The following is a 22,780-nucleotide window of genomic DNA, read 5'->3' on the forward strand; positions in this document are numbered from 1 at the left end:
CTAGTCATTGTCCAAGCAGCATTGTACCTAATACAAGTTTCTGTGTATTCATTTGGGCCTAACTCAGGCAGGCTGCTAGCATAAAGCTCACACGTGGCGATGGGGCTCAGGTGGCTTTTGGCGGAAAGATTTATCGTAACACATACATACACACACACACACACACACACACACACACACACACACACATATATATATATATAATATATATATATATATATATATATATGTATACATCAAATTCTGAAGTTAATCTCTACACTGTAGAGCATCAGAAAAAAAAATCCCCTCAGAATTTCAGCCTCTGTCTGAGGCTTTCCCTTGTAATTCCTTGATCTTCCTCACCTTTCTCTAGTGTTTTGCAGCAAGGGTATTTAGAAGACATGCACTGCTGTGATTTGGATGCCATCCTTCCATAGCCAAATGCTGAACACTTTTCCCTCACAGAAAAGCTGTGGGGTCGCTGCCCTTCTGCACTAGCTTCCCCATAGCACATACACTCACATGTTTGCACAGAAATAACACTGTATCTACAGTAGACCGTGTTCCTTTGCTAATATGTTTTCACTTACATATTTAAGTTTGTAACTGTTATCTGTTAGGCTGTTTATTCAAATCAATACCTGCATTACTAAAGGCAGACATTCTCACTTTGTGGTTACTGAACATATCCATTTATTGTTGTACACTCATAAACATTCATTTTTTTTTTTTTACATTGACAACCCTCTTTTAGATGTTCAGGTCACTTTGGAAAAAAAACTAAGTAACTTTACTTTGATCGGATGGCATGGCATTTTTCAAGTATTTATCTCAGAAAAGCATAAAATTTCTCTAAAGCATGACTTCAACTTGATTTGAGTGACACTATATCCTGGCTTGTGCAACAAGAAAACTGTTTGTGAAACAGACATCGAGATAATTAGATGAGAAGAATGTGCTTATGGAATTTTCCTGGGTCTGCTGCCTACTAACATTCTGACCTTGGCAATTTAATTACCCTCCCTGCCCCAGCTCCTCATTTGAAAAAAAAAAAAAAAAACAGAATAGTACTGCCCACCTCAGAGACCTACTGAAAAACAAACCAGCAGTGGAATACATGGAGATGCCATCGCCTACCATCTAATGCCCAGCATTAGCAAGTGCATGGATACATCTGTGAAATCAATCTACATATGGCTCTATAAATTCTGACTGCTGAAGAAGCGTCACTTATTTGATTCACAGCTAAGAATTACTGTAAGTGATTTTACCTTTGATCCACTCAGACAGGTGGATCTGGCCTAGCACGCGTTACATGTACCAACATTTGTCATACTCTATGCAAATTCATCGTACAACATTCCTTTTCTTTGTAAGCTTATTCAAGTTTTTGTTCACTTGTCTGTATATGGCTTTAGGGGCACGAGGTGAATGGAATGGGATTCTGTCCCGTGAAATGTAAAATGAAAATTGGTAGAATTTTGGCAGGTTTTCTTTACCCTTAAAAGAGGAACTAAGGAAGCATCCCATTCACTCTACCCTTGAAAACTCACTCTGCAAAGAACCAATGCTGGGAATTACTGCAGCCTCCTTGTGACCAGGAAGGAATTAGCCCTTCCCTTCAAGAAGAGCAGAGAGGTCAAACCATGATACCAAGGGTGGTTACAATACCAACCCCACAACTGCCTTACTCCTGGGCCTCAGCTGATGTTTAGCTATGCTTAAGCATTGTCTCAGGTTTGTTTTTTTCAAGACAACTTCTAAATAACATAAGAGAAACAAAGAAGTTGTGATTTATAGTATCTGGAGGGACTCACAACAGTGTTGGCAATGTGGTAGGTTTTAAAATTAGCATAAATTGTACACCGAGGGATTTAAAAACTGTGGCATGCTAATGGGCCAGGAAAAGATTTAATAACTATAAATGCCTGTGACACAGGATGGAAGGCGACTTTTATTTTTTCAAAAAAAGCACAGCACAGTTTATCCTAGTAACACATAGTCAAGAACAGCCTTCAGTGACTTAGTGTTAAGCACAGCCTTGTTTACAGACTTTGGTAATCATACTGCTGTAAGCATTAACTTGGATATCCAAAATATATTGAAAAAAAGACAGGCCAACCTGAAATCATACTAAATGGGTATAAATTTATTACGTCGAAGCTGGTATACATACATCTATAACTGTAAAAACTTTCAGGGACAGTCTGGCCCCTGAAAGTTCAGTGCCTCAAAAGTTCAAAGAACTCAGTTGGACTGTGATGTAAGAAAGTTTCAGAAATAAAATAAAACTTATATATCTTAAGATTTAACTTTTTCCCCATGTACTTACTTATTGGTTAACTTATTTTTGAGATAAAGTATCACCAGACAGCTCTGACTGGCCTGGAATGTACTGTGTAGGCAGGGCTGACCTTGTAGTTATAAACATTTTCCTGTGTCTATGTCCTGACTGCTGGGATGAAAGCTGTGTAACACAAGGTCTGCAAACTTTTGTTTTCTAAAGATACTGTCTCACATATAACAACATTTTTTGAATTGAGCAGTGATGGCTATAGGGGGTAGTGTCAATCACAAGTCAAATAGTTTAACGTGGTGAATTTCACTTGTGTGAATTGTATCTCAGTAAGGTAAAATCTCTATAATGAATCGCTAACTTTATTCTTTTACTTCACTGAAACTCTTTCTTTCCAGATGGGAAGGCAAATCTGACAGTAAGGCAAAGGCTGATCTTACTGATTACTGTGTTCTAAAACACCTTCCCAGGGAGCAGAAAGGGGATAGGATGGGGAGGGGATCAGTGGGGGGGCATGGGAAGATGGGAGAAAGAGGGAACTGGGATTGATATATAAACTAAGATTGTTTCTAATCTAAATAAATTTTAAAAAACCCTGTTGGTCTTCAAGACCCGAGACAACAAACAATAGTGGGGATGTTCCTTTAAAAATCTCTTACTCCTGGTCTTTGGGTCCATATAAGATCCATTTAATCACGAAATTTAGACTTTTTTCTCTAAGGTTATTCCACAGAATTAGAAACTGGAAAGACCAATTCCTTGGAGTGGGACTGTAATGTCAGATCAAAGGAGTATAGGTTCCTGTTTCCTTCCACCCCTGTCTGAAAGCTTGTGTTGTGTTCATGAGAGAATTCCTTTGCTGTTGCTTTGTTTTATTTTAGTTATCTTTTTACTTTTGAGATTATAATATTGTGGTGATATATTGTTTATGACTTAAAGCCACTTAAATGCAAAGCTAGCCACAGCCATGGAGTCAGGCAATACTAATACATACTTTAATTCCACCAGCCATGCTAGTTAGCTATAGAAGCTGGGCAGTGTTGGCACACACCTTTAATCCCAGGATTTGGGAGACAAAGGCAGATGGATATCTGTGAGTTCAAGGTCATCAAGAGTTACATTAGAGTGAATTAGTCTAAAAGAGACAACTCACACAAAGGAGATCTCAGCACTTGGGATCCCATGCCTATAATCCCAGCTCTAGAGAGGTAAAGAAGATAGAAGCAGGTGATTCAGTATTCAGTCTCAGAGATTTATTCTCCAGCCATGCTGAGGACAGGACAGCCCTTCCAGCCTGAGGTATAGGTAAGAGCTAGTAGCTGGCTGCTTTGCTTCTCTGATCTTCAGCTGGAACCCCAATATCAGCCTCTGGGCTTTCATTATTCATGTTACATAATATAAGTGCTTCATAGCCCCCCTCCTCCCTTCAAACCTTCCCACATAGCCCTCCTTGCTCTCTTTCAAATGCATTTCCTATTTTTTCATGAATTGTTGCTAGTTTTGAATGCTAACTCTATAATGCCCAGATAGATCAATAGTCCTAACAATTCCGACATTTGTTATCAGCATTCCAAAATGTGTTAATTTTCCCAAGGCTGGAGTCATTCCCTCATGTGAGTTAAGTGTCACTCTTACCTAACCAAAGAACTTGCCTATAGTTTTCAAAGGCAGCATTTCCTTTCCTACTAGGGCTATTCATTTGTCTATTATTTCATGCCATTTCAAATTTGATGGAAACCTGGATGACAGATGCGGTATGGAGGAGCTGAAGGGATACCTAAGTGGTTTAAGAGCACTTGCTGCTCTGCCAGAGAATCAAGTTTGGTTCCCAGAACCCACAACAGGCTGATTACAATTGCCTGTAAGTGCAGTTCAAGGGCACCTCTTGCCCTTTTTGGACTTAGTATACACCCAAATACATGTATATGCACACATCAATACAAAGGTACATACATACAAACAAAATAAAATATAACAACTTATAAGTAGTCAGGTGTGGTGGCAAAGGCAGGTGGGTCTCTGGGAATTTGAAGAAAGCTTGATTTACATAGTGAGTTCCAAGCTAGCCAGGTCCGTATAGTAAGACCCTGCGAAAATAAATAAATAACAAGTGTACTGTCAGATATAGGTGAGTGGGAAGCAAAGATGGATGAATTCCAGGGTTCAGTGAGAGATTGTGTATTAAAACATAAGGTGGAAATCAATACAAGAGAAAGATATAGGACTCCACATGTGTTTGTACCCAGGCAAATATGAATCTCTCTCTCTCTCTCTCTCTCTCTCTCTTTCTCTGTCTCTCTCTCTCTCTCTCTCTCTCTCTCTCTCTCTCTCTCTCTCTCTCTCTCTCTCTCTCACACACACACACACATGCACACACAAGTATGTTACGTCATGTAACTAGGTCTGTGGAGCAGATGACACAGCTTATACTGAAGGCACAGAGGATCATGGGACTACTCGGAGCACTCTGAGCAGGGACAAAACCTCACCTGAACTGAGATCTGTCTGTGACACATATTCCTCTCCCGGAAACATCCTGTGAACTGGCTGATCCTAATTGTCAATTCTCCTACATCTAAAATGAACAAACACACAAGGGGATGGGTGTTCCTATAAGTGATTTTCTTGATCAGATCAGATTTATTTGAAGTGGCAACAGTCACACTAAATGTGGGCAGTGCTTTCTGGTGGCAACCCAGACAAAAGAAGATAGAAAAAGGAAACATTACACTTTGCCTGCTTGTCCTCACCCTTGCTGGCAATCCCATCTATCCTGCTGCTATTTCTTTTTTCATAGTAGAACCGACTTCTTCAGGCATCCTTCATAGGCTGAAGACCAGCATCTCTCTAGAAATCCTCCAGGCGTTCTGCACCAGATCGGGACTGTTGAAATATTTAGCTTCACGGAATTAGCAACTACCAAACTCTCAGATACTCTACCTGAACCATATCAGGGTTGTATAAATCCAATAAATACACACACACACACACACACACACACACACACACACACACACACACACACACACATTTTATTTACATAAACACACACATATATATATACACATAAACACACACACACACACACACACACACACATATATATATATATATAAATACATAAACACACATATAAACACACCCACACAGACATACACACACACACATATTCTCTAGTGCTGTTCTCTTAGTGAAGCATGACTATTGCAGCCTGTGGTACCAGGAGTGGTTCTAGAGAAACAGAACTCTAAGGGTGAATTTCTCCTGTAGACTTGGTGGTATCTGGAGGTGGGTTCTTCATCTCAAAGAAATTGACAGTTACTAAAGAACCATCTGGTACCTGGGAGTTCTGAAAGTCCATAGAATGAATTATTTAAAGAACTTAACTGAAGTAAATGCATTCGATAATCCCAGTTCACCACTTCTGAGGATGAAAGAATTTAGTGAGTTGCTACATAAAACTTTTGACAGTTTAAGGAAAAATAAAGAAGATAATGATGCTGGCTGGCTGCTTCTAGTATCTTCTAGTGTGGATGGGTTGATGTCACTTGGAGAAGTCTCCAATGCCTTAACAGAGGATGTGTCCCCACCCAGAAGGAGTGAGGACCTTTGGTGGACTCCATCACTAAGAGTCAGCTCTAAGAGAAATGGAAATACCCCTCAAATATCACTTAACAAAAGCAATCCCATCACTTCTAAATGTCACTAAGGTGTGCTGCTGATAATGAAAGCTTGGCTCTTTCTCTACCTGGCTGGCTGCTGCAGCTATGAAGAGATGTCCATGAGCAGAACTGTCAGTGATACCTTTATTTTCTGCCTCCTCACATCCCCGTGCTGTTTATTTCAGTGTGCTTGCTTACAAAAACCACAGCAGGTTATTTTACACCCAGCCAAGATAGACTTCAACATAGTCAAGGTTGAACAAAGACTTCTGTTATGTAGGTCTGTGGATAAAAATCATTCATGCAAGTCACTATTCATGGTTACACTAGTGTTCTGGGGGAGAGCAGACACACTTTAGCAATACACTCTCCTGTTATGGACATGCCCACAAAAGATCAGGTGACTACAGGAGGGAGAAGTACATGGATCTTATGACTATAAACAGAATTGAAACATATGCTATTAAGCAATTTGTTAAGATTGAAAGAAGATAAGAACAAAACTATTTGTAACCAGGAAAATCTAAAATAAAGTCTAACCAGAGATCTCTCTCATACCTCATAAATATTCTCATTTAATTAACTGACTTTTCAACTTCTCAGGATCTCAGCACAGTGACAATGAGACATGTGTTTAGATGTAAAGTTCTGGGCTTAAACATATGAAATTACAGAAGCCTCCATTCAAAAGTGATCATTATTGAGTAGACTAGGAAGAATGAGTGGTCTGCCACACAGTACTAGAGAAGTATAATGGATAATAATAATAATAATAATAATAATAATAATAATAATTTATTAATGAAACATTATGTTCCAAGCAATAATTGACTGGTGTGCCTTAGGAAGGTTTTGTATGAACTCCATAACTGAAATTCAATCACTTTCTCTCCTTAATAAATAAGGAAGTAAAAGCAGAGAAATGCCAACAAATCTGACCTTGGCCATGCAGTTAATAAACTGACAACTATGCCCACTCTGAGAACACCTTAGTAGATAAGCTGCTATGTACAAAGAGCTGATGTAGTACTTGCATACTTTCTTTTCAGCAGAGTTGGGAATTGAACCAATAGTTTTGCACTTAACTAGATGTTCACTCTACCCCCAAGCTAGCTCTTGAGCCACTGTTTACATATTCAATGCTTTGTGGTTGTTATAATATGGCAGTCCTCGGCCAGGAGACATTTAATTCCCAGAGGATGCTTGAGGAATGAAGGCAGCAATGACTCACCCTGGAAGAGATAGCTGCTGTTGCCATTCCGTAGCTAGTGGTCCAAAGCACAGTTAAGCATCTGACTATGTACACAAGAACACCAGCAGCGCCAGCAGTTATCATTTCCCTCAAACTGTTATTAGTGTTGAGGACAAGAAACCCTGACTCAGAATGTCAAGACATGCACCTTGCTCCCCAGTGAGGCTCATCTCCCATCAGGGTAGACATGGTAAACGGGGCCTGGGGTACTCGCTCTGCACAGTGCTTGAATGTGCACTCCTGATTTACCTATCTGTCTTGTAGTTTTCCATGCTTCAGCATAGTTAGTCAATAGTTTATTTCATTTGCTGTGATCAATTAGTCATGGCCTCTTCATGATTTTCTAATTGAGGTAAATCCTGGCTTCCGACTTGACTGGACAAGCAGCACATGGAATATTGTAAAGCACATTTTAGGTGTGCTTATGTGAGAATGTACAGAGGTTGGGATGCAGTGACCGGAGGGAGAGGAGACCTTCTCTGAATATAGGTGGCACTACCCATTGGGCTGGGGCTCAAATGGAGCAAGGGGAGATCATGAGACATGCATGCTTTGGCTTTCACCATCAGAGTTATTCACAACTCTAATAATGCAGCTATCAAAATCAACTGTGGAAATAAATGATTGCATTGCTAGGTGAATAAATCCATGGTCTATTTTTTCCTCAGGAGAAAAAGCATTTATACATAAGGATTTAAATGAACAGAAAGAACCCCAATGAACATTAGTGACAACTGACCTAGTATATTTTGGTCATGTAATCTATGAATTGCAGGGATTTTCTCCACTGGGTTACAAGGTCTTGCTTATTCACACTGTGCCCTGTCCAGCTTTGTAGCCTTGAGGATGTGCATATGCACTCTGTTGCTTCAGAGAACTGATAGTAGCCAAATCAGTCTGGTCTATTGTATTTTTTTAAATCATTGCAAAAAAGTCTATGTGATCAATTTCAAAAAATTTTTATTTAGCACATAGAAACATGTCAAATTCACTTCTAGAATTTTGTGTTTTCACTGCTAGAAAATATTAGATGACTTCAACATGCTAATGTGTATGACTTTGAAAGACAGCCTTAATAGAAATGCTGCTTCAGATTGATTTGACCAAAATGAAGATCTTGCTACCTATGCCTTTTAATTCTCAGTGGGATAGGATGGTCCCTAGGGTATGACTCAAACATTCCTACATTTGTAGGCATGGTGATTCACACCTTGTAAACCTAGCAGGAGAATTACTATGAGTTTGAGCTATCTTGAGCTAGATAGTGAGTTATAGGTCAGCCTGGGCTACAAAGTGAGACCCTGCTATAACATCTCCCCAATAAAACTTTTGAGCAAAAAATGAAAAGAAACCCTGAAACAGTGTTATTATGTCACTGGCCTATACGAACTCTTCAATCTTGTATACAGAAAATGGCTTTCACACACTAAGAAGGTAGAAACTATATAGCCTGATAGCTTGTTTTCAAGACATTTTAAATGACATGCCATTAGAAACTGCAATAAGTTGTTACAAACAGAGGTGATTGTTACAATGAATGTTTCATTGAACCTGTTTTTCAAATTTGAACTCAACATATACAGTTCTTATGTCAACTTCTGATAAGAGATAAACCTATGGGAAAATGTATATATTCATCTTCAAAATTGGTGATAGGAAGGAAATTAATTTCAGTTTTTCTGGGAAGGTAGGGAGGACACAGGCTGAGAGGAACTTTATACTTTCCAGGTTCATCCATATTACTTCAAAGGATATTTACCTTTTGAAAGGTTAAGTAGCTTTCCATTGTGTATACATTACTTAGCATTCCCTTTTACCTATTGCTGGAAATGTAGATTAGTTCTATATTTTCATGAAATAAGCCAGACAGATAAAGAGAGTTACTGAATGATCACAGTTGCTTGAAGAAGCTCATCCCCTCTTAGAAGTAGAGTAGAAGTGTGGTCACCAATGGCCTGGGAGACTGGAGAATGTTAGTCAAACTTTATAAACGTTCATTAAAAGAGAAGAATAATCCAAAAGGTCTCTTATAGACTCTTATAGAATGTAACTGCAGTTAATAATATTATATACACTTGAACCTTTTTGAGACAGTAGACTTTAATTGTTCATGCCACAAAAGAAAACATTAAGTAGATGAGTTAATATAAATCACCTGTGGTAGCCACCTCACAATGTAAAAATATACTGACACATCATGTTGTATAACATAGATATGTCATTTTATTTGCTAATTTAAAATAGCTTAATGAATGACTACAGAACTTGAAACAAAATTCCTCCTTGGAACAAAACTTTTGGCAGTCAGGTGGATTAATTTAACTCTGAGATCCTCCCACTCCGAAACCACCATATCTTAAACAAAACTGACTAGTGAAGAAAAGAAAATCTTGGACCCAACACTTAATAGTCTCTTGAATTAAAACTAAAGTTGTGGTCCTAGACAGAGAAGAAAAGCAAGATGAGCCCATGTCTGCCCCTGAGTGGCAGAGAAGTGAGGGCCTGGACCTTCCTTCCATGTAGTTCCAGGACACTAGCATCCCTTTGAGGAAAACAGCTATGAGTTCTACTCTAGGGATTTCCATGGATGTGGAACAAGGCCATGAGCTCAACATGCACACACATGAATAAAGGCACAGGGAAGTGAGGCAAAGAGCTTTTCCATTGTCTCCAATGGTTAGTCATTCTGGCAAAGATGAAGCTCACCACTGAAATCACATTCACCTTTGCTTTTGTGAACAAACCTCTCACCCTCCAGTAGTTAGCTATAGCCACTTGCTATCTATGAGACATTTCCATATGCTTCTCCATGTTCTTTCTTTCCTTTGGCCTGCAATGGTGTCAACAACCAGGTGGTGTCAAAAGCCATCAAATGCAGATGGCAGAGTTTTCACTTCAATTACCTGCTTTCCAAACCCAGCATGGTTCCAGGGATGGACCTGACTGGAGTGGCATGGGAATGAAGACAAATAAATGCATACACACAGAGAGAAAAGCCAGGATCTGTTGGAGGAGGTGCAGGACCCCAGAGGCTCAGTGTGTTTGTTACTTACAATTGATCAGGGAAACAAGGTTTTTACAATAACTGAACAGAGAAGGAAGATAATGAAATGCTGATAAAAAAGAAATCAGGATTACTGTATACAGTTGAACAGAGAGGTAGGTTTAACTAATCTTCCTAAGTGTGGTCTCTGTAGAAGAGCAAGCACTTGAAGCTGTAAATACCCAAGGTAGAAAGACAGTGGGCACTTTCTTTACACACTCTCAACATTGGCTCTTACTAGGAGAGAAGGCTTTGCCTTTTCCCATGGTCTATGTTATTGGGGGTCCTTGACATTGCCATGCCCATGTGAAAAACACCCCTTCACCAGGGACTTCACTCACTCAGGTTTCCTCTGCTTCCCACAGTGGCTATGTGGTTTTGTAGTTCAAACAAACAGAATTTACAAATCTTCACGTGCATAAATTCTTCATTGATGCTGAGGCATGAGCCATTTGTGTGGTTCATCATTCTCTAGAGAACTAAATTATGTCGGTCCTTCCTACCCCACCATTATCAGTCAAGAATCATGCAAAAGTGTAAGGAAGTTTGTACCATAACCTGGACATTTGTCTTGGTTATTGTCTTTGGGAATTGGAGGTATCTCTATTTAGGACAATGTGAATAGTTTTTAATTGAAGAAAATTGAGCTTGGATTCCACATGTTATAGATCTGGCAAAGATCTCTACTTCGCACTAGCCTACACCACCTTCTTGAATAAACACTTAATTGGAACTTCCAAGCATCCCTGCTATGTATCCATGTGAAGATGTTTCCATTAACCTTTGTGAAAACAAGACAAGCTTGCCAACCTATGGTCTGGCTGATGATACCTTCCATGTATGCTTGTTTATGATTTTTTTCCCTATTGATTAACTCAGATACCAGGGTGATTTGAATGCTGTTTTTTTGACAGTGACAAAGTCTCCTTCCACCATTAAATCTTTAGCGACAAATTTCTCATCTAAGCTTCTTTATATGGTGTTTTCTTGGAGTCTAGGTCTCAGACGTGTGGCTTGTAGTTTCAATGCCTTCCATTTGTGTATCACTCATGTGTTGAATTAATTCTTTTAAAACATGATTTATACCAAGGCATTTGAAGACACTTACAAATTTGCATCTACATTGTAATATTTTGCAACCTGTCAGAAATAACACAATACCAACTACTTAATATTATCTAACATGCTATACATTTTAAACTGGTAAAGAAAACTGCTTGCAACTAGTTATAACATGTGTGCTCTGATTTGAGATCCTCTCTGCTTATAATATACTTTTGACTTTCTGAATGTGAACTGTTGGGATTTTAGATTCTTAAGATGTCTCAACTCCACTTCTCTCTACAAACCTCTGCACATAGAAGAAGATGGCCCTGAGATAAACCCCAACTCTAAACATGTCCTCAAAATTTCCTTTTCCTGGCTGCTTCATTGTATTTTCTAGCCATGCAGAGTCACTTTTCTTATAGGTAAACCCTGAGACTCTATGATGGAATATACCCGCAATGAGATTTGCCTGCACATGTAAAATGGGAAATTGAAACCCAACTTCATGTTCTAGAAAAATAAGCAAAGAGCAAGAAAACTGAAGGCAGGACGTGGCAGCTATGGTGAAAGGGTTAGGGCAAGTGGCCTTTAAAAGACAAAGGTTTCCCACAGAAGACAGATTCCAAAATCCAAAACACCCCATGGGTGAGGGAAACCCATGAACAGAGCAGTTGCCACAATCATGGATAGGGAGGAAGGGCTACCCAGTGATCATGACGCTCCCTCAAGGCTGGAACTACCACCTTCATGCGGGCAGGAATTCTCTCGCACTGCTAGTGGCCAAGCGTGCCCTGGTTACTAATTATAATGCTCAGATAACTTCACAGGGACTATGGTTTTGTAAGAAATTCTCCAATTTCTTGGAAAACATAAGACTTATTTTTGTAGAAATAGATGTAACATTCTTGGGTGATCTTATTTCTTCTCTTTTGTGTCTTGTGACTTAACTTTGTTTAAATTAGGGCTTAGAATCATTGTAGGAATACTACAAGAGAAGATGAGTTGAATGTTTTCAGAAAATGCAAGCTCTGAGAGTATATATATATATATATATATATATATATATATATATATATATATATCCTTCAAAGGCATTCAAGCATCAACCATCATGAATATGACAAAGGCCACTTCACTGCCCTTAAAATTTAATCCTTGCTGTTAAGAGATACTGAAGACTAGATACCATGATGTATTTTTCAGTGTAGATCTGATCTTTATTTTTTAATTAATAATACATGGCTGAAATATCTGAGAGCTGATCTATTATTTATATTATCTCTTTCAAAGAGCTATCCATGCATTATATATTCAGACAGAAACTTCATTTTATTTTATATTTGAAGTTACTTTTTCAATAGAAAATACACTAAAGATGCTATCATGTAAGGAAAATAGTTGTGTTGGAATCCACATTTCTGATTCCTGTGTGTGCTGCATGCTGAAAATGGACAGCAGTTGAGGAGTCCAAAATGAACTTTCATGGACTCTTATTGTTGAAAGCTCTTAGTGAAAAATAAGAGTGTCCCATGTGTATATTTAGAGCTAGAAACAAAGACTAAATCAAGAGAAATTGAAGATGGGTTTTAAAAAATAATGTCCCTAAGCTATTCATTTTTCCAGTGAAGACTAACATAATTCCTTAAGTACTATGTGCTTGTGAACCATGCTTTTTCAAGACATTATATACCAAGTCAATTAAGATAATATTTTCCAGCACTTCAGATCTAAAGTACTTCACTCAGTTGTGTCAAGACATAGAGCAAACATCTGTCAGGCCCTTTAATCACTTATAGGTTTCCCTTAAACAACAAACATGTAGTGCTGATATTAATTTCTTAGTGAAACTCCTCATCAGATATGGTTGTTTAAATCTGGAACAAGTATAACTGAATAGCATGTGCAACTAGTAGGAAGACAGATGAATAATTCCAGCAGGCACCAATCTTTATCTGATTAGAATGATCTCACCTCCCCCCATTTATAAATCTCCCCTGGATGACTTACTCTCCCAGGCACCCAACATTAAACTTTGTATTTTACTCTTAGAGGCTTAGTGAAAATAATTTGCGCTGAAATTTTATGGGATGTCTTGCTTCAACCATGCTGATAAGTACAGAATGCTTAGGTAGTTATCCTAGTTTTTGTAGAAAGAGCACTATATGTTCAGGAAATAATTTGTTTTTAATGTAGTTCCACTGTCCCTTGACTAAGAGACAGGAATCTGTCTTTTTTTTTTTTTTTTAGCATTTTCTATCTTCGATATGGTTAAAGGTTTTAAAGTTGAATAATAAAAATCACTATGAATCCAAAAGATTCTTTAGTGTTTCTAAGAAGGTATCAGGAAAAAAATGTTGTGCCTTTAACAATTATTGCAGATATTTTAAAGTCTGTTAGAACAGCCAACATCTTAGTGTTCCTTACAGAATGTAGAGGAAGCACCCCTTGTATTGAGACACATCTATGGAATGTCTTCTTTAGCCCTGGCTCTATGAACACCTTGCATCAAATTCAAAGTGCAAGCTGTTAGTTGGTAATCCATATATTTCTGATCAAATACAAAATTAGTAAGTCACATGCTTCATAGCAGTTCATTCCATGATTAAACCCATATAAGATAATGGTGCCATGAGATTCTAGTGGATTTGAAAAGTTTTTAGTGCCTAGAGACATTGCCCTGTACTATGCAGATGTACTATTTTGATGACTCGAATGAGAACAGCTCCCATAGGCTCATATATTTGAGTGTGTGGTCTCCAGTTGGAGGACCATTTGGGGAAGATTTGGGCGTGTGGCCTTATTGGAGGAGGTGTTTCCCTGTGAATGTGTGGCTTAGAGGTTTGAAAGTCACACACCGTCATCAGTTGGCTCACTCTGTTCCTCATGCCTGTGAATAAGATGTGAGCTCTCAGCTACTGCTCCAGAACCGTGTGTGCATATCTACTGCCATGTTTACTGCTGTGATGGTCATGGACTCTAATCCTCTAGAACTATGAACATCCAAATTAAATGCTTTCTTTTACAGGTGTTCCTGGTCATGATGTCTTGGCATGGTAGTAGGAAAGCAACTAAGACAACTACTGAAATGTTTGGGGTGATGCAGGAGCAAAAATGTCTATGACAGTGTCAATGTACAAATATAACACATTCACTTGTACAAAGTACATCATAGTTTACCGACAATAAATTATCCTGTATCATTGTATATGTTTTCTATGCTATAATTATTTTAGGGTGTACTTCTGATTAAGGTCCTGGATAGATGTCCTAAGGGAACATGGATGCCAACTCAGACTACTGTACCCAGCAAAGCTTTCAATCACTATAGATGGAGAAAACAAGATAGTCCATGACAAAACCAGATTTAAACAATACATATCCACAAATACAGAACTACAGAAAGTCCTAGAGGAAAAACTCCAACCCAACAAAGATAAGTACACTCACAAATATATAGGTAATAGATAATCCAACATTACCAAACAGGTAAAGAAACAGGAGGCCGAAATCCACACACAATGACACCACCAACAACAAATCCAAAACAAACGAGCACCATCATTCAATGGACATTAATATCCCTCAATGTCAATGGTCTTAACCTGCCTATAAAAACATACAGGTGAACAGAGTGGATACGAAGACAGAATCCACCCTTCTGCTGTATACAAGAAACATACCTCAACTCCAGAGACAGATGTTACCTCAGAGTAAAGGGTTGGGGTAAAGATTTTCCAATCAAATGGACTCAAGAAACAAGCCGGTGTAGCAATCCTAATATCTAACAAATTAGACTTTAAACTAAAATTAATCAAAAGAGATGAAGAAGGGCATTTCATACTCATCACAGGAAAATTCTATCAAGATGAAGTCTCAATCCTAAACATCTATGCCCCAAATATGAAGGTACCAACATTTGTAAAAGAAACATTACTAAAGCACAAACCACACATAAAACCACACACACACACATATAGTAGGACACTTCAACACCCCGCTTTCACCACTAGACAGGACCACCAGACAGAATCTTAACAAAGAAACAAAGGATCTAACAGAAGTTATGACCCAATTGGGATTAACAGACATCTATAGAACATTCCATCCAAACACAAAAGAATATACCTTCTTCTCAGCACCACATGAAACCTTCTCTAAAATTGAGCACATACTTGGCAACATAGTAAACCTCCACAGATACAAAAAAAATAAAAATAAAATAACCCCCTGTATCTTATCAGACCACCAAGCTTTAAATTTAGAATTCAACCGCAAAACAAATGCAGAAAAAATACAAACTCATGGAAACTGAATAACACCCAATTGCACTATTCCTGGGTTGAGGAAGAAATAAAAAAAAAGAAATTAAATACTTCCTAGAATTTAATGAGAATGCAGACACAACATACCCAAACTTATGGGACACTCCGAAAACAGTGCTAAGAGGAAAGATCATAGCACTAAGTGCCCACATGAAGAAACTGGAGAATAGTCACAATAGAGAATTGGCAAAACAACTGAAAACTTTAGAGCAAAAAGAAGCAAACTCACCTCAGAGGAGTAGACACCAGAAAATAATCAAAGAGAGGGCTGAAATTAATAAAGTAGAAACTAGGAAAACATTACAAAGAATCAATGAAACAAAGAGTTGGTTCTTTGAGAAGATCAACAAGATAGACAAACCTCTATCCAAACTAACCAAAAGGCAGAGAGAGAGCATGCTAACTAACAAAATCAGAAATGAAAAGGGAGATATAACAATGGACACTGAGGAAATCCATAGAATCATCAGGCCATACATTGAAAATCTGTACTCCACAAAATCGAAAATCTAAAGGAAATGGATAATTTTCTGGATCGATATCACTTGCCAAAATTAAACCAAGAACAGATAATCAGTTTAAATCAACCTATAAGCCCTAATGAAATAGAAGCAGTCATCAAAAGCCTCCCAACCAAAAAAAGCCCAGGGCCAGATGGCTTCACTGCAGAAATCTACCAGAAATTCAAACAAGAGCTAATACCAGTACTCATCAAATTGTTCCACACAATAGAAGCAGAAGGGACATTGCCAAACTCTTTTTACGAGGCTACAATCACTTTGATACCCAAGCCACACAAAGATACAACTAAAACATAGAACTACAGACAAATATACCTCATGAACATCCATGCAAAAATACTCAACAAAATATTGGCGAATTGAATCTAAGAAAACATCAGAGAAATCATCCACTATAATCAAGTAGGCTTCATCCCAGGGATGCAAGGATGGTTCAATATATGAAAATCCATCAATGTAATCCACAATATAAAAAATTGAAAAAGAAAAACCACATTATCATCTCACTAAACGCTGAAAAAGCCTTTGAAAAAATCCAACATCCCTTCATGATAAAGATCTTGGAGAGAACAGGAATAACAGGAACATACCTAAACATGATAGAAAGCAATATAGACCAAACCAACAGTCAACATCAAACTCAAAGCTTTTCCTCTGAAAAGGCAAAAGACAAGGCTGTCCACTCTCTCCATATATCTTCAATATTTTATTTGAAGTTCTAGATAGAGCAATAAGACAAGGAGATCAAAGGGATACAAATTGGAAAGGAAGAAGTCAAACTTTCACTATTTGCAGATTATATGATCATCTAAATAAGTGACCCAAAAAACTCTACCAGCAAACTCCTACAGCTGATAAACACCTTTAGCAACATAGCAGGATACAAAATTAACTCAAAAAAATCAGTAGCCCTACTATATACAGATGATAAATGCAATGAGAAATCAGAGATACATCATCCTTCACAATATCCATAAGCAACATAAAATATCTTGGGGTAACACTACCCAAAAAAGTGAAAGATGTGTACAGTAAGAACTTTGAGTCTTTAAAGAAAGAAATTAAAGGAGATGCCAGAAAATGGAAAGATCTACCATGCTTTCAGATAGGTAGAATCAACATAGTAAAAATGGCAATCTTGCCAAAAGTAATCTATAGATTCAATGCAATCCCCATCAAAATCCCAACACAGTTCTTCACAGACCTTGAACGAATAATACTCAACTTTATATGGAAAAGCAAAAAAAACCCAGGATAGCCAAAACAACTCTGTACAATAAAGGATCTTCTGGAGGCATCACCATCCCAGACTTCAAGCTCTATTATAGAGCCATAGTTCTGAAAATAGCTTGGTATTGGCACAAAAATAGACAGAGAGACCAATGAAATCAAATTGAAAACTCTGATATTAACCCACATACCTAAGAACACCTTATTTTTGACAAAGATGCTAAATCTATACAATGGAAGAAAGATAGCATCTTCAACAAGTGGTGTAGGCACAACTGGATTTGGACATGCAGAAGATTGCAGCTAGATCCATATCTATCACTATGCACAAAATTTAAGTGAAAATGGATCAAAGATTTCAACATAAATCCAGCCACACTGAATCTTCTAGAAGAGAAAGTGGGAGATACCCTTGAACGAATTGGCACAGGAGACCACTTCCTGAACGTTACACCAGTAGCACAGACATGGCGATCTACAATTAATAAATGGGACCTCCCGAAACTGAGAAGCTTCTGTAAGGCAAAGGACACAGTCAATAAGACAAAACGACAGTCCACAGAATGGGAAAAGATCTTCACCAACCCCACATCTGACAGAGGGCTGATTTCCAAAATATAAAATGAACTCAAGAAGCTAGCCACCAAAACACCAAACTATGAAATTAAAAAGTGTGGTACAGAACTAAATAGAGAATTCTCAACAGAGGAATCTGAAATGGCTGAAAGACACTTAAGAAAGTGCTCAAAATCCTTGGCCATCAGCGAAATGCAACTCAAAACAACTCTGAGAAACCATCTTACACTGGCCAGAATGGCTAAAATCAAAAACACCAATGACAATCTATGCTAGAGAGGATGTGGAGAAAAAGGAACACTCCTCCATTGCTGGTGGGAGTTCAAAATTGTAAGACCACTTTGGAAATCAGTATTTTGCTCAGAAAAATGGGAATCAGTCTACCTCAATATCCAGCAATTCCTCTCTTGGGCTATACCCAAATATTGCACGTTCATACTAGTACATATGTTCAACCATGTTCATAGAAGCATTATTTGTAATAGTCAGAACCTGGAAGCAACCTAGATGCCCCTCAACTGAAGAATGGATAGAGAAAATGTGGTACATTTATACAATGGATTACTACTCAGCAGAAAAACAATGGAATCTTGAAATTCACTGGCAAATGGATGGAACTAGAAGAAACCATCCTGAGTGAGGTAGCCCAGTCACAAAAAGACAAACATGGTATGTACTCACTCTTATATGAATTTTAAATGTAGAGCAAAGGACTACCAGCCTACAATCCTCTTCACCAAAGAAAGTAGGACACAAGAAAGACTCTAAGAGAAAAATGCATGGACCCCAGAGAATGGGAAGGGGCAGAGTTTCCTAAGCTAATTGGGAGCGTGAGGGGAGGGGAGAGGGAGCTGCCAGAATGAGAGGAGGAGAACAGGAGGATAGAGGAAGAAACGGAGGAACAGAAATATTGAGTTGGGGGAAGAATAAAGGAGAGCAGAACGAGAGATGCCATATCAGAGGGAGCCATTATAGTTCTGAGGAGAGATCTGGCACTAGGAAGATTTCCAGAGATCTTCAAGGATGACACGAACTGACAATCTAGGCAATGGTGGAGAGGATAACCTAAATGCCCTTCCCCTATAATGAGACTGATGACTACTTCTTATGCCATCCTAGAGCCCTCATCCAGTGGCTGATGGAAGCAGATGCAGACACCCACAGATATACACTGAACTGAACTCTGGAACCCAGTTGCAGAGAGGGAGGAATGAAGATTAAAGAGGTCGGTACCAGGCTGGTGAAACCCACAGAAACAGCTAGCCTGAACAAGGGGGAGTACATGGACCCCAGACTGCTGTCTGGGAGGCCAGCACAGGACTGAATCAGACCCCTGAACATGGATGTCAATGAGGAGGCCTCTGCACTCTAGGGGGCCCCTGATAGTAAATTAGTATTTTTCCTTGGTGTAAGAAGGGACTTTGAGAGCTCATCCCACGTGAAGGGATGCACTCTTGGCCTGGACACATGGGGTAGGGCCTAGGCCTGGTGCAGGATGATGTGGTGGACTTTGGGGAGCCCCACTGAGTGCCCCACCCTGCCTGGGGAGTGGAGTGTGGATGGTGTGGGGGGCACGTGGTGGTTGGGGGGGGAGGGTTTGGGGGAGGGGTGGGTAAAGGGATTGACACGTGAAGCAACCTTTTTCCTAATTTGAACTAAAAAAATTAATTACAAAAAAAATTAAAATTAAATTAAAAAAGAAAAACCTAAAGTTAACTTCAAAACAGTCTGGAGGAGGTTCCTCAGGAGCCATCTAAGAGACACTGCTCTCATAAGGAAGGCAACTCCTGAAGATCGTGGAAGTGCAAGACTGTGCTACTCACATTCCTGACTTGGAGTAGACTGAGGGTGGGCAATGCATGCGTTTATGCCTTCATTTGTCACACACAAAAGAACTATCAAAGGGTAGGATAAAGTTAAGAACAGAAGAAAAGGATATAAAGATGTATCTGTAAACTAAGTAATAGCATGTGTGTGTTTGATGATGCACCATTATAAATCAGTCAAAGTGAAAAATTTCTAAAAATTTCTAAATGTAAAAAAGCTACAGTAAGATACTTTAATTTCTTATTAAAACAATTCTTTTTAAGTTCTTTGTAACCCATGTTCAACATGGTGTTTACGAATTGTACGGCAATGTAAGGTGGAGTCCTTGTTTTCCCCTCTCCTCTCACCCACTGACTTACACAGAGAAGATTCCTTTTTTGTAAACTCCACTCATAGTAGGTGCTAAACAGATGAGCAATCCACCCCCAACACACACACACACACACGCACACACACACACACACACACACACAGAGAGAGAGAGAGAGAGAGAGAGAGAGAGAGAGAGAGAGAGAGAGAGAGGGAGAGAGAGAGATACCTCAGCTGCTTTATTTTTCAATTTTTGAAATAGCTTCATATTAACAGGAAGTTATAAAAATAAGAGCGATGCCATGCACCTTTGAGACAGCTTCCCCCAATTGTAACACCCTGCAAAGCTACAGAGCAGCATAACCTACAAAACCAATGCCAAGAGCATTTTGTCACCACCAGGCTCCCCCATGCTCAACTCTCACAGTCACACAGCCTTTTCCTCTGACTCCTTAACCTCTCCCACCTCCATTGCCTTCTTAAACCATAGGAGCCATGAGTCAGTTACCTGTTTTTAGAGTTTGTCATTTTAAGAACATTGTGTGACTAAAATTACACAACATATAAGTTTCTGGGGATTGCTGGAAACTCTTCCAAGTCATTTCTTGTCCAGATAAACTTGTTCCTTTTTGTTCCTGAGTAGTACTTTTGCTATGGTGCCACTATACTTTGATTAAGCACTTAGCCACTGAGTATAAGTAAGACATATGAGCATTTCGAGGCTTGGAGGTAGCAAATGACATACCTATTATTCTTTCCTTTGTGTTTGCTCTGAGTTTATTTTGTTTTTGCTTTTCTAGATTTTAGAGGTTGTAGCTTAGACTGTTGCTTTAAGATTGTCCTCTTTTTCCTATCACATGCTTCTAATGCTACATATTTTCTTCCCTTGTACTATATTTTCACTGTATTTTTCTCCATGGAGATGTACAAATATATAAATACCATTCTGCTGCTGTTGCCTGTATTAGCTACTTGGTACCATGTGTGGAGATTTGTCTGCTAAGAGCAATAGGCCCAAGTTTAAGGGACTCTAAGAGTCTACAACATCTTCCTCTGTGGGAGTTCAGTCTGGTCTTCTCCAAATCATACAATCACTCCACAACACAATCTTGATAACATCTTTACCATTAAGCAACATGTAACTATATTTTGTTATTTTGTGTCACAATGGACCAATTGATAAATACTCTGAGACAGAGAAGAGTCTTCAAATAATACTTAGCATAACATAAAGTTTTCAAAAATGCAGTCTGTACTTCCTCTAATTTTTCATTTCCTCGCATGGATCAGGCAGTAACATTCTCTGATGTTTCTTAAAGAAAAAGAAAAAGTCTTGCAATGTTGAAAACACCACTATACTTGACATTTGTGACAGTTTTTCTGCAGGAAGATTTTAGCTTGTGTTTAATGTATTCAATCACAATGCCACTTCTCATCTGCTAGTGAAGTTATATGTGCCCCCCCCCCCACACACACACACTCTGAGACAGAAACTTTCAAAAAGAACAGAAATCTCTGTGGTGCCTTTCAAAGGTACTGTTAGAGTTTGGGTGTGTGCCTGGTTAAACTGTGACACAGGTACATGCACTATATATAGTAGCAAACTGTTTCAAAGGTTTTTTGTTTTTTGGGTTTTTTTTTTTTTTTTTTTTAAGTTCCACGTTGTCTCACCTTCTAGTGCACCCATGGATGAAACAGAAGTCAAGAGGAGGCAACTCTCTGAACCTCTCTGAGACATCTGTGTGGTTGTTTGCATACTTTGCATACTGTTGCTTCTCTTTTCCCATGGGAGGTATCTGATTCTGTAGACTTGCTTCATTTTTCTTCTACATACCGCCAACCTCGCCTTCTTTGAGACTATGTACCAACATTTATCAATGAATACATCCTTCATCTTAGTGATATTGCTGGCAAATATTTCTAGCATATTAACCCTATCATTGGCACGATCTTTACAAACATTCCATGTCCTCAAGGGTAATTTATGTTCTATATCTATTTATATCCCCTATGTCAGTAATCTATCAATTTTACAAGATTTTTTTCAGGGTGGGAACTTCTCAATTTGGAGAAGTTTCTGTTCTGTAATTTTGTTTTTACTTCATTGGCTTCTGCTATCACCATTGTTTTTCATTTCCTGAATGCTTCACTCTGGTAAAGTTTTCATCCTTCCGTACCATCTTCTTTTTATTCTGTCTGTCTGTGCAGCAAACAAACATATTTATTATCTTCAAGTACTAATTAAGCGTTCATCACTTACCTTCATTTATATGACAAAAGACTTAATCTTAAATTTGTTGTTTTATGCTTTGCCAGATATTCAAAAGTACTGTTTTTCTTCAGGCTGTCATTCTACAGTCAATTTCTATTTTGATTCTTGTGAAAATTAGAGTATTTATATAGTACTGTAAGTTTATATAATATTTTTATGAATGTAGGTTACACTGCTGTTGGACCATTAACAAGGGTGAAAATTCCACATTCCTTCTTTATTTCCTTTTCTTCTCTAGTCTAAAAACAGTCAAATGTCTTATTTTTGTAAAAGCTGTACTATTAAATTTGCAATTTTAAGAGAGCAGTTGGTGATCTCACTTGATGCCTACACCCATAAATCAAGAAATTTCTCCAGCTTACACACATCTGCCATGACATCCATATAATGATGCCGCTGTTGCCCTGACCACATCTGTTGTGCCCTTCTTGTTTACCTGCA

General features: G+C 38.5%; 1 protein-coding gene across 1 annotated transcript in view; it reads left to right on the plus strand.

Moving 5' to 3' along the window:
- The first annotated feature begins 220 nt into the window (after nt 1-220).
- Bank1 (B cell scaffold protein with ankyrin repeats 1) overlaps nt 221-22,780 on the plus strand; it is a 286,273-nt gene continuing 263,713 nt past the window's right edge. Inside the window, exon 1 of the mRNA XM_027395774.2 lies at nt 221-1,239. The gene's annotated coding sequence lies outside the window, so the exon portion shown is untranslated. The remainder of the gene's footprint in view (nt 1,240-22,780) is intronic.

The sequence above is a fragment of the Cricetulus griseus genome (genome assembly GCF_003668045.3).
Source record: "Cricetulus griseus strain 17A/GY chromosome 1 unlocalized genomic scaffold, alternate assembly CriGri-PICRH-1.0 chr1_0, whole genome shotgun sequence".
In the NCBI taxonomy this organism is placed as follows: Eukaryota; Metazoa; Chordata; class Mammalia; order Rodentia; family Cricetidae; genus Cricetulus; species Cricetulus griseus.